Raw genomic sequence first — 11,888 nt, forward strand, 5'->3', positions numbered from 1 at the left:
CGGCGGGCGGGGAAGACTTGGGGCGGGGCGCGCACGCGAGCCTGAGTGAGCAGGGTCTCGTCCCCGCCGGCCCGGCCGTCCCCGGGGGGGCCCTCTGCGTGCCCGCAGGGGTCTAGTGAGTTAGAGTCAGCGACGGTCAGCATGTTTATTGAGCCAGGGTGGGATGGGATACAGCAACATGTATTAAAAGCTGAAATGATTCTTGTTTTATATGCACATATGATTCACTCGATGAATATTTTTCAGGGCGTTTCATGCGACACTCCAGGATGGGGGCTGCAGGGACGCACAGAACTTACGCCCTAGCTCCGTGGAGCCTCTATGAATAAGACAAGTCAGCGCTAAAAATACAGTGGACAACCCGGAGGGACATAAGCCAGGGATCTGCAATCCAGGAGGGTCCAGAGTGGTCCCAGAGGCCCCCCCTGGAGGAGGTGACTGGGCAGAGGAAGTTGTTCTGGCCTCTTCCAGCTGACATCAGGGATTCCTCCCTGTAGGTGGGCGACCCTGGGGGAAATGCAAGCTGAGGGCAGTCCTGTCTCTCTGTCCTTGTCCCCAGACATGGAAACAGGCCATCCCGGAGCCTCTGTGAGCTCCACGCCAGGCAGGACGGGCTACAAGAACTTGTTCAGAGTTGTTAGGAATTTCAACGAATAGGAGAGCAGTCAACCAAGCGTGGGGCCTTTCCGAGCTTGGGGCCCTGGAAGCTGGCCCTGGCACCAACATCCCCCACTGGTGGGTCACACCTTGGTGCAGAGGCCGACTCTGGGCACCTCAGATCCTCTGCTGTCCCAGCACAGCTGTGGTGACAGCTCCAAGTGAGGTCACTCCTGACCCTGACCCTACGGCCTCCTCTGGGACAATGGGATACAGGTGGGGCCTGGAGGGCTGGGAGTGGCACCTGGTGGGTTGGGGGGCGGGGCGAGTCGTGTTCCCTAGTCTTTCAGGATTTCACCCGCCACCTAGGGTGCTTGACTCCAGGCCCAGACAGACTGTCTCAAGTCCCTGGACCCTGACCTCGCCTTCCTTCCCTCAAGCCTCTCTGCTCCAGGCCCCTTAAGCTGGGAGGGGAGCCCTCAATTTTCAGCAGGTCTCCCCGAAACACACACTTCTCCGTCCCAACTAATTCCTCCCTTGTCCTTTCGCACACGTTCCTGCAGCACCTCAGGCACACTCCTGCCTCCTTTGGGGCCTTTGCCTCATCACTTGCCCTTTATCTTGCCCGTGTGTGTGTGTGTGTGTGTGTGTGTGTGTGTGTGTGTGTGTGTGTGTTTTAACGTTTTATTTTCTGAGAGAGCATAAGCAGGGGAGGGGCAGAGAAAGAGGGAGACACAGACTCAAAAGCAGGCTCCAGGCTCCGAGCTGTCAGCACAGAGCCCAGTGCGGGTCTGGAACCCACACTTGAGATCATGATCTGAGCCGAAATCAGACCCTCACGCGACTAACTCATGCAAGCACCCCTATCCTGTTTTGTTTTGTTTTTTTCTTTCTTTCAATGTACTCCTGTTTCCCGAACCCCTGCCCACCTGCTCATTTACAGCCTCTTTCTCCTGCTAGGTGGGCGGGACCCTGGATGTTTTGCTCCAGCTGTAAGGCCTGGCAAGCAGAGGGCCCTCGGAAAATGTTTGTTGACTGAATGCACGACGGAATGGAGGTGAGGAGAATTCTCCACCAGACAAGGGGCACTTTTAAGAGAGCCCTTTGGAAACTTTGATTAAAGTGTGGCCTAGATTTTTTTCCTAGAGGCCAGGGAAGGCGGCCACTGCCCGGCCACGTGGTCTCGGGCAAGCTGAGTCCCTTCCCCGGGTCTCAGTTTCCCCTTCCGTGACAGACAAGGCCTCTCTGCGGCCGCCCTGGCAGTGGCCACGAGGGGCTCCGGCGGGGTGGGCGGTGCCTTTCCCAGCGGCGCAAGCCGCCCAGGCGTCCCGCCTACAAGTCCCAGAGCCGCCCGCGCGCGGCCCCGCCCTCCGGCGCGCGGCCCCGCCCCCCCCCCCCCCCCCCCCGCGCTCCCGGAGACCCGCCGGACAAAACCGGGAGGCACGCAGGACGGGAGCGCAGTTGCACGCGGGGCGGCTGGCGTCTGTCTAGCACGTGCTGGCGCTGCGGGGGCCTGGGGTCCCGAGCCAGGGCGGGGACCCAGGCTCCGAAAGGGGGAAAGCGCGGGGCTCCGGCGGGGCGTTTGTGCACCCCGGGCCAGGCGGGCTGGCTGCGTGCACCTCGCGCTCCTGCCCGGCCCCGGAAGGGGCCAGGGGGCCGGGGGCCATGTGTGTCTTACCGGGCGCTTGCCCGGGTGGGGTTTCGTTCACTCGTTCATCCTGTGCCCCCTTATGCTTCCGCATCCCCGACCTCCCTGCCCATGGGGTGGCCGCACTTCCCCACTGCAAATGGGAGACCAACGTAACGACCCACCACCGCCCTAAGAGCTTACATTTCAGGCGGAGTAGAGAGAGGGCGAATGAATGAATGGTGACTATTAGGTTTTATATTCAGGTAAATTTTTCTGGTTAGGCTGTGAGAGGGAGCAAAGAGGAGAGGAAAGATGGCCAAGAGATAACTGTTCTTTAGAGTCAGGGAAAGCCTGTGGGAATTGGTAAAAGCCAGAGCCATTGGAGGACAGGAACAGAGAGAACAGAATGAAAAGGCTTAGGGCGACTAACGTTTATCCAATATGTATTTTTTTGTTTAGTTTTCATTTATTTTTGAGACAGCAAGAGAGAGAGGGAGACGGAGGGTGAGCAGGGGAGGGGCCGGGAGAGAGGGAGACACAGAATCCAAAGCAGGCTCTAGGCTCCGAGCTGTCAGCACAGGACAGGACAAGGGGCTTGAACTCACGAATGGTGAGATCATGACCTGAGCTGAAATCGGCCGCTTAGCCAACGGAGCCACCAAGGCGCCCCCACACCCATATGTTTTTTAAAAAAATTTTAATGTTTATTTTTTAGTGTTTTATGTTTTATTTAATGTTTTAATGTTTATTTTTTAGTGTTTTATGTTTTATTTAATGTTTTAATGTTTTATTTTTGAGACAGAGAGCACAGTGAGGGAGGGGCAAAGAGAGAAGGGACAGAGGATCCAAAGTGGGCTCTGTGCTGACAACCCAATGCAGGGCTTGAACTCATGAACTATGAGATTCCGATCTGAGCCAAAGTCAGACTCAACCAACTGAGCCACCCAGGTGCCCTATACCTAATGAGTACTGGGCACTTTTATGTGGTCGATCCTCACACACCACTAATGATAAAGGTCATTTGTCCTGGCATACCTGTTTGGGGTCAGGTCCTTGACTAGGTGACTTACTATTAGATGATTTAATCTTGGGGTGCCTGGGTGGCTGTCAGTTAAACGTCTGACTTCAGCTCAGGTCACAATCTCATGGCTCGTGGGTTCAAGCCCCATGTCGGGCTCTGCACTGATAGCTCAGAGCCTAGGGCCTGCTTTGGATTCTGTCTCTCTCTCTCTCTCTCTCTCTCTCTCTCTCTCTCTGCTCCTCCCTTGCTCTCACTCTCTCTCTTTCTCTCTCTCAAAAATAAATTTAAAAAAATTTAGATGATTTAACCTCAAAACAGCCTTTGTCATATGTAGGTACACCCAGTTTTAAGGCAGTGGGCACTGAGGCTCAGAGTGGCTTCCCCAGGGCCACCAAGTGAACAATGGCCAATCCATGATCCCCTTTTATTCTCCCCACAGCATTTAAGGAAGATTTGTCTCCCCATTTTGAGGGCTGCGCAGGTGAGACCTCAGAGAGGTTAAGAGAAGTGATTAAGTGGAAGTCTTAGGGGGAAGGCCCAGACTTTCAGGTCTGGAAACATTGGCCCTTGTCTGAGACCGTGCCTGGGCGTGTGCGCTTGTCATGGGTTGAATTGTGTCTCCCCCAAAATATGTTCAAGTCCTAACCCCTGGTGCCCACGAGTGCGACCTGATTTGGAGGTAAGGTTTTCACAATCTAATCAATGTAAGAGAAAGTCACATCGGATTCGTATGGGGCCTAATACCGTGACTACTGTCCTTACAGGAAGCCCATGTGAAGGCGCAGACTCAGGGAGAAGGCCGTGTGACAACAGTGGTGGAGACTGAAGAGATGTACACACAGGCCAAGGAGCGCCGTGATCCCTGGAAGCACCAGAAATGACGAGAAAGGCACGTGCAGAACAGGTTCTCCCTTCTTCGTGCACTCGGAGGAAGTACAAGTCCTGCTGCCACCTTGAGTCTGGACCTCTGGCTCCAGAACCACGAGAGAATAACCTTCTATTGTCCTCAGCCACCCAGCGTGTGCTCCTTTGCTGCGGCAGCCCTGGGAGACTAACGCGATTGGAGAGAGGAGGAGGACAGAGCCCTGAGCAGGTGGAATCACACAGTTTGTCACGTTCGGGTCTCAGAACCGTCTTCAGAGCCACGCGGGGGTCCTGGGACTCCTGGGTGTCATTCCAGGCCCCAGGCCTAAGAAGCCGCCCTGTGCCTCCCTGGCCTTCAGCTGCTCAGCCGGGAAAGGTGGGGATCCAAGAAAGGATTCTTCTGCTTAAAACACCACCAGTTTATGTCCATTCCCGTCCTCACTGCCCAACCCCTACTGGGAACAGAACCGGCAGCCGCCTTCCCCTGCGCCCCTCCCAGGTGTCTCCGGAGCCTGGGCTCTTTCCCACAGTGACAGCCAGGCTAGGACCTCACCATCCCCGCCTGCGTCTCGGAGGCACCATCTGGATGCAGCCCGAGGATCGACTCAGATCTATCTTTAGTTTTCTGTCCATCCCGGAACGCGGTCAGCTCGGCGTTTGGATCAGTGGCCGCTGAGCTGGATGCTCCCAGAGCCTGGGACTCAGGCTGCATCCAGGCCTCTCTTCTGGCATCCCTCAGAAGCCCGTGTCCCTGCCCCACGCCGTCCTACACCTGCATTTGCCTCTCTATGGACTGGCGGTCTCCCCACTAGAGGTCACCTCCAAGAGGCTGCTGGCTGCTTTGTTCACTGCCACGTGCCCAGGGCCCGGCACATGGAAAGCACATGATAAATGTGTGCTGAGGAGGGCGCCTGGCTGGCTCAGTCGGTTGAGCGTCTGACTCTTGATTTCAGATCAGGTCATGATCTCAGGGTTCATGAGTTCGAGCCCCGCGTCAGGCTCTGCCCTGAGCGCCCGGAGCCTGCTCATTCGTCATTCGTTCTCTCTCTCTCTCTCTCTCTCTCTCTCTCTCTCTCTCTCTCTCTCAAAGTAAGTAAATAAACTTAAAAAAAAAATCCTTTAATAAACGTATGCCGACTGAGTGAGCAAACACACGAATGAATGAACAGAAGACTGGGATTGGAGGTGTTGGGGGGGGAACCCCGAAGCCTGTCTATTCTAATGGAGACCCAAGCAACTCAGGCTTTCTGCGGATCCCAGCCAAGGTTGCCCCTCGTCTCCATGCCAGGCTGCGAGGTAGAAGCGTGCGGGCCACCTGCACCCACCCCACCCCCAACCAGAGGCCTGAGGAACCCTGAAAGAAAACATCAGCACAGCAAATCGAAAAGGATTTGCTCAAGTCTCTCTGCGGGAGACTTGAGGCCCGCAGACTTTGACGCTTTAGCGGAGCCCCATCTACCCGCCGTTTCAGGTTTGCAAGGCTCCTTTCTCGTCACGTGGTAAAAAGCCACCCCGTGTTCTTCGCGAAGGCAGTGGCGGGGCTGTGAGGAGAGAGCAGAGGGCAGGCCAGGAGGAGCCGGCCCTACGTTTGTGAGCCGTGCCCAGCGCACCCAGCGCAAGCCTGCCGGCAGCCACCTCCCCGAGCCTCGGTTTCCTGGGCTATGAAATGGACGTGATGGTAGCAGCTCCCTCGTGGGGCTCCTGCGGGGCCGGGAGACACAGAAAGTGCTGAGGTCAAACTCATACCGAGTAGGCGCTCAGTAAACGCAAACTCCTGCAGTTTTCGGTTTTTTACCAGCACCCCTCAGTTTCCAGCCGACACAGCAGCAGTCTGGGCCAGGTGGGGAGGTGGGGACCTTGTCAGCCCTCCCACACGTGCTCCTTGGGCGACTCCCGTTGCCTGTGGGACAGAGTCCCAAATCCCTTTGTTCGAGATGTCCTCCCGCCCCCCCCAGTACAGAAAGGCGCCCCTCCCCGCTTCCCCCAGCCCTGTCCCCTCTCAGGGGCCCTCCCTTCTGCGTGGGCCTGGGCCTCCCCCCTCCCCCTGCAGTCTGCCAGGACCTGAGGCCTCTCCTCCGATAGATGGTTCCAAACAACAAATGGCTAGAAATGTCACGGAAAACAAGCACATTCAAAAAACGCTATTAACGTGTTTACAAACGAGCAAGTGATACAGGAACGTGTGTGCCCTTCCGTTGACGCGTAAAGTACCAAGAACAAGCGGTGGCTTGGACGATGCCAACGTTGTGGACGACCCGGCAAAATGGCCGGGACACCCGTGCTGTGCGTGTGGCTCAGGGCCGCTCAGGTTCAGGGTCATGGCGGCTGCTGAGGCTGCACGGCCTGTGGCCTGCGTCCACGGCTCGTCCGCGTCGGTCGGACTCTGCCGAGGAAGACTTTTTCCCTCGCCAAGTTCACAGGCCCTGAATTCTGTCCACGGGCCGGGTGGGCGTGGGGGCCCCAGGGGAGAACTCCTCTGCGTCAGTTCCTTCGGTCGTGGTAACGAGTGACGCACACTTCGTGGCTCCGGGTAACACAGACTTATTCTCGCATTCTGCTTACTCTGGAGGTCGGAGCCCAACAGGGGTCTCGTGGGCCAGAGTCGAGGTGTCGGCAGCCGGGTGAGCTCTCCCATGCTGCATCACGGTGACACGCCCTCCCTCTGCCCCCGTCTTCCAGCTGCTGAGTGGAAGATGGTCCCCCCCATCACCGGCATAATCGCCCCGTCTCAAGGCCCAGAGCCCTGGTCACAGCTGCAAAGCCCCTTTTGCGACATGCGGTAGATCGGAAAGCAGCGGCCATCTGTGGGGCTAATGAGGGCGTTTCGTCAGTAGACAACCTGGGGCACTGCCTCCGTCCACCTTAGAAAAGTGGCCACTGCTGATCTGGAAACGTGGATCATAAGCAGGGCAGTTCCCCCGCCGGAGGCTGCACGCTTTTTACTTTTTGGCACTCCGCAGGCGAGCAGGTGTGTGTGCCGGGAATTTGCAGGAAGTCGCGTCCTGTAAATGGAAGCCTCTTTCCCCCCCGCCCCACCCCCCACCCTGTGCGGCTAATCCCGGAGCTGCGAGAAACCCGTGAGAGCCAGTGCTCGGGAGAGGGCTGAGCCTCTCTGCAGTGGGAGTGAGGTGCCTGCCCCGGGGGCCGGGTTTTCCCAGTGAGCACTGGTCCCGGGACCCTGCCCCAGCAGGTGCGGCCCGGCAGGTGCATCAGAGGCTGGCTCTAGGAGCTAGGGGGTGGGGGGTGGCAGTGAAGGTACAGCACGGACGTGGAGTCTATTCTGGGGCGGTGGTGGGGGCAGGGGGCGCCGTGTCACACAGCTGGAAGGCAAACGGCTCCCTGGGAACACTGCCCTAGTCAGCTCGGGCTGCTGTGACTAAGGACCACAGACTGGGGGGCATGGATGACAGACATTTATTTCCTCACAGTTCTGGAGGCCAGAAGTCCAAGATGGAGGTGCCGGGGGGCTGGCAGGGTGATTTTTGGGGGGAGGCCCCTGTCCTTGGCTTGCAGATGACTGTCTCCTCCCTGTGTCCTCACATGGTCTTTCCCGGGTGTCTGTGTCCTAATTTCTTCTTAGAAGGACAGCAGCCATATTGGATTAGGGTCCACCCCGGTGACCTTATTTATTTATTTTTTAATTTTTAATGTTTATTTATTTTTGAGAGAGGGAGACAGTGCGTGAGCAGGGGAGGGGCAGAGAGAGAGGGAGACACAGAACCCGAAGCAGGCTCCGGGCTCCGAGCTGTCGACACAGAGCCCGACGCGGGGCTCGAACTCACGGACCGCGAGATTGTGACCTGAGCCGAAGTCGGACGTTCAACCGACTGAGCCACCCAGGCGGCCCTGTGGTGACCTCATTTAACTTCATCACCTCTGTAAAGACCCGGTCTTCCCGTACAGTCGCCTTTGATGCTCTGGGGGTTGGGACTAAACATAGGAATTTGGAGGAGGGGACACAGCTCGGGCCACAACAGGCACCTACTCTGCTTTTTCAGCAACTCTCAATCGAACAGAATCATGCTTGGGGCCTCCCACGCTGGTCAAGGGGCCCCTGCTAAGTCCCGCTGAGGCGGCCAAGAACTGGGGTCCTTGTCACACGAAGTCCCAGGAGATAAAGCGACCCCTGGCACCGCGAAACACGCGACGAATCCGAAGACAAGGGGAAAACCATGCAAGTAGTTCTCTCAGAAAAGTCCACTTCCACGGCGCTTTGGCTTTAAAGGTCACCCCAAAATCAGAGGCGATGGCGGACGGGGCGCTGGAGGAAGGGGTGGGGCGCAGTCCTGCAGAGACGTGTGGCAGGGGCAGGCAGGAGCCCTCGGGCACAGTGTCACGGCCAGCCCCTCCGGGCCCCAGAGCAACGGTGACACCAGGGGCCATCTGTGCTGAGACTCCAAAGCCGGGGAGTGTGGCCTCTTGCTTCTGACCCGCGGTGGAGAAGAACCGGGGACGCAGGAAGCGATGCCCAGATGACCCAGAGGGCAGTGTGGGCTGGGCCCCGGGCAGTGCTGGTGGATGAGTTTCTTCTTAGCACTTTTGTTCTCTCCCCTCCGCTGCCTTCCCCCATCCCTCCCCCCGGGGAGAAACTCAAACTGGTAAAATAGCTACTTTTCTTGAGGGGCTGACTCATGTGTTAAGGAAGTATGCAACCAGCGTTTTATTTGCTTTGGAAACAGCCCTTCCCTTCGAGAGTCTTTGTCCGTATTAGTGACACAAAATTCACGACGACTTACACACGCCAGGCTGTAGAATGGTTCACTCTGCTTATGTGAGCCTCGTGGTGATGAAAAACTCTCAAAAAAAAAAAAAAAACAAAAACAACAAAAACAACCCCAAAACCCCAAACTCTCAAAACTACAGCCGCCCGGCTCTCCTGCCTCCTCCCACCTTCTGCTGCTTGAGCTCCATGAAATCGGGGTACCCTCGCTTTGCAGGTGATCCCGCTGGGTCTCTGGGGGGTCAACCCAGCCCCTCTCTAGGGAACAGGGTGCTCTTACTGAAACTGCTCCCGATAGCCTGCAGCCAGGAGGCATTTCCCACCCACTAGCCCAGGTAGGTGGAGAGGGTTCAAAGGCACCAAAGTTAGTCTCCAAATGGCCCTTTTGGCCACCAGGGTCCACCTGGGAAGGAGATTTGCATTTCCTACTCTTTCCTTCCCAAACCAGGGCAGAGGGATGCCAAAGGGTGAGTGGGTTCTCAGGGTCGCCCACACCGACAGGCAACAAAACCCCAATGTCCCCTAAGGGAACCACGGCGCAGGGGGTGGGGGGGGGAGGCATTGAATTTTAAAGTAGAGAAGTCAGGAATCGGACCTCTGAAAAAACACTGACTCCAGTATCTCCTAAGGAGGCCATCACTCTCGGTAAAGATAAAGTGTATAGTTTTAAAGAATATTTTTCTAACGGGGTAAATACTCCTTCAACCCCACTGACAAGCTTAACGACACCACCAAGTGGAGAGCCAACCCTCATTTCCCGGAACAAGTGCAAGGAGAACACAGAACCGCCCCCCCCCCCCCCAACACAGGCGCCGGAGTCGCTGGCGCCATCTGCCGGGCCGCTTTGAAACACGCACCGGAGAGCCCAAGACCGCCCAGCGTGTGACTTCCGTCCCTGTAGGGCCCCGGGGGGGGGGGGGGGGGGGGGGGGGGAGGGAAGCTTCCCACGGATGTCATCCCACCTGGAAGTTCCAGCGGTGGCAGCAAGAGTCTGAGCACGTGCCGTGGGCCTTAACTCTGAATCCTCAACGCCGGTCTTCTGCGAGCGCTGCTTTTAACGTCTCCCGTTCCGCAGATGCGGTCACGAGGGCTCAGAGAAGTAGAGATGACACGCTCGGGGCGCCAGCGCTGGGATTCGTCGCTGGGCAGCCCACGTTCCTCACTAGGTACAACGCTGTGCGGACACTCCAAATGTCACATTTTAGTCGATAGTCCCTCTCTCCCGTTTTGGGGGGAAAATGCAAGGAAACCATTACGGCTGGTACTCATGGCGGGTACTGCTTGAAGTTACTGAACCTCAAGAACTCGTCCTAAACCGTGTAAGACGTAGCAGGGAGAAAAACCCCAGCCCGGGATACGATGACCGTGCAGAACATGCATATGCGTAGACACGCGCACACACGTGTGACGGTAGCACAAGTTACGCCGAACGATACTGACTGTTACTGCGAACGACGTAGCGGAAAATAGAAAATAAATATATTTTGGGGCGCCTGGGTGGCTTGGTCGGTTAAGCGTCCGACTTCAGCCAGGTCACGATCTCGCGGTCCGTGAGTTCGAGCCCCGCGTCAGGCTCTGGGCTGATGGCTCAGAGCCTGGAGCCAGTTTCCGATTCTGTGTCTCCCTCTCTCTCTGCCCCTCCCCCGCTCATGCTCTGTCTTTCTCTGTCTCAAAAATAAACATAAACATTAAAAAAAAATTTTTTTTTAAGAAAATAAATATATTTTAATGCGGCTCCGCTACAAAAACACCAGTAGCAACAACTCCAGTCACTTCACAACCTATGAATGGATGTTTAATTTGGAAAACGCTGGCTCACACATTCCCTAATGTGTTTGGCTCATTTCTCACAGAACCCCCTCCTTTCAAAGGAAAACCAAACTCCCGGGCCGCTGGGTGGCTCAGTCGGTTCAGCGTCCGACTTCAGCTCAGGTCACCATCTCCCGGTTCATGGGTTCGAGCCCCGCGTCGGGCTCCGTGCTGAAGGCTCGGAGCCTGGAGCCTGCTTCTGGTTCTGGGTGTCCCTCTCCCTCTTGCTCTGTCTGCCCCGCCCCTGCTTGTGCGCCGTCCCTCAAAAATAAATAAATGTTTAAACAAAATCAAATTTGGGTTGAATGAAAAAAAAAAATGGTTTCCCAGGTCACTCCAAAAATGGCAGAGTTCCTACCAAACAGCCTAGAACATACGGAATAACGTCCCCTTGAGAGAATTTTCCAGAGCAGTACGTCGTCCCTTGAAGATGGCTTCACGTGGTACGTTTTACCTTCTGTCGTATTATTTCGTGGCTCGTTTTTACTGCTTTATTTTCATTGTGTTAGTTTTTATGGTTACCTCGGGCAAAAGAGAATCGTTTTCCATAGACTTCCTTTCTTTCTTGAAATTGATGGCGGTGGCTAATTTTTTTGCAAGGCAACCATGTTTTTCAAAAGCGGATCAACTGAAAGAAGTGAACAACAGTGCAAGCGGTGACCAGAGCAGCGTGCGCCTGGGACACTGCGTGACAACCGACCCCTTCCCACACGACCAGGCACTCGAGGAGCTTCTCGCTTGGCAGAACCCCCTGCTCCACAAGAGCGGCCGAGACGCGATGTCGTAAGCAGGGGGTTCACCTTGACCTACCGAATCCCACCCACGGCGTCCGCTCGTCCAGGGGCATGACAGACGAAGCCACCCCGAACACGGGCTGGGCAGGCAGGGGTCAGGAGACACCCTTGGCTGCAGAGGGCTCTGAGAGGGCTCTGAGGAGGCTCCCGGACGCAGGACACAAAGCAGGCCACGTTTTGCAGGCCGCTCCCGGCGTCTGTGCCCCCAGGACGCGGCGTCAGACCAACCGCAGCAGGAGCAGGGAGGGGTGTGGCCACCCTGTGCCTGCAGGACCCCACCTCGGGCCCCCGGCCCCTCTCGTGCAAGGTCTGGCCACCAGGCCGCGTCCGCGGCTCCCGCCAAGCGCGGGGTCACACGCAGAGAGGAGAAAAGGCCCAGCGAGACCAGAGGGGAACATACGTGAAAGCAACGTGCCACCTTTGGAATCTACGTGGCAGGTCCGCCTCACGGGG

The 11,888-nt window shown here is 56.8% G+C and overlaps 1 long non-coding RNA gene across 1 annotated transcript; it reads left to right on the forward strand.

Moving 5' to 3' along the window:
• The first annotated feature begins 31 nt into the window (after window positions 1–31).
• LOC109497905 lies at window positions 32–5,995 on the forward strand. Its single transcript, XR_002740901.2, has 3 exons — window positions 32–434; window positions 1,558–1,654; window positions 4,017–5,995. It is a non-coding gene; the product is annotated as an uncharacterized LOC109497905 (long non-coding RNA).
• The last annotated feature ends 5,893 nt before the right edge of the window (window positions 5,996–11,888 follow it).

Source organism: Felis catus, chromosome A3 (assembly GCF_018350175.1).
Source record: "Felis catus isolate Fca126 chromosome A3, F.catus_Fca126_mat1.0, whole genome shotgun sequence".
NCBI lineage: Eukaryota > Metazoa > Chordata > Mammalia > Carnivora > Felidae > Felis > Felis catus.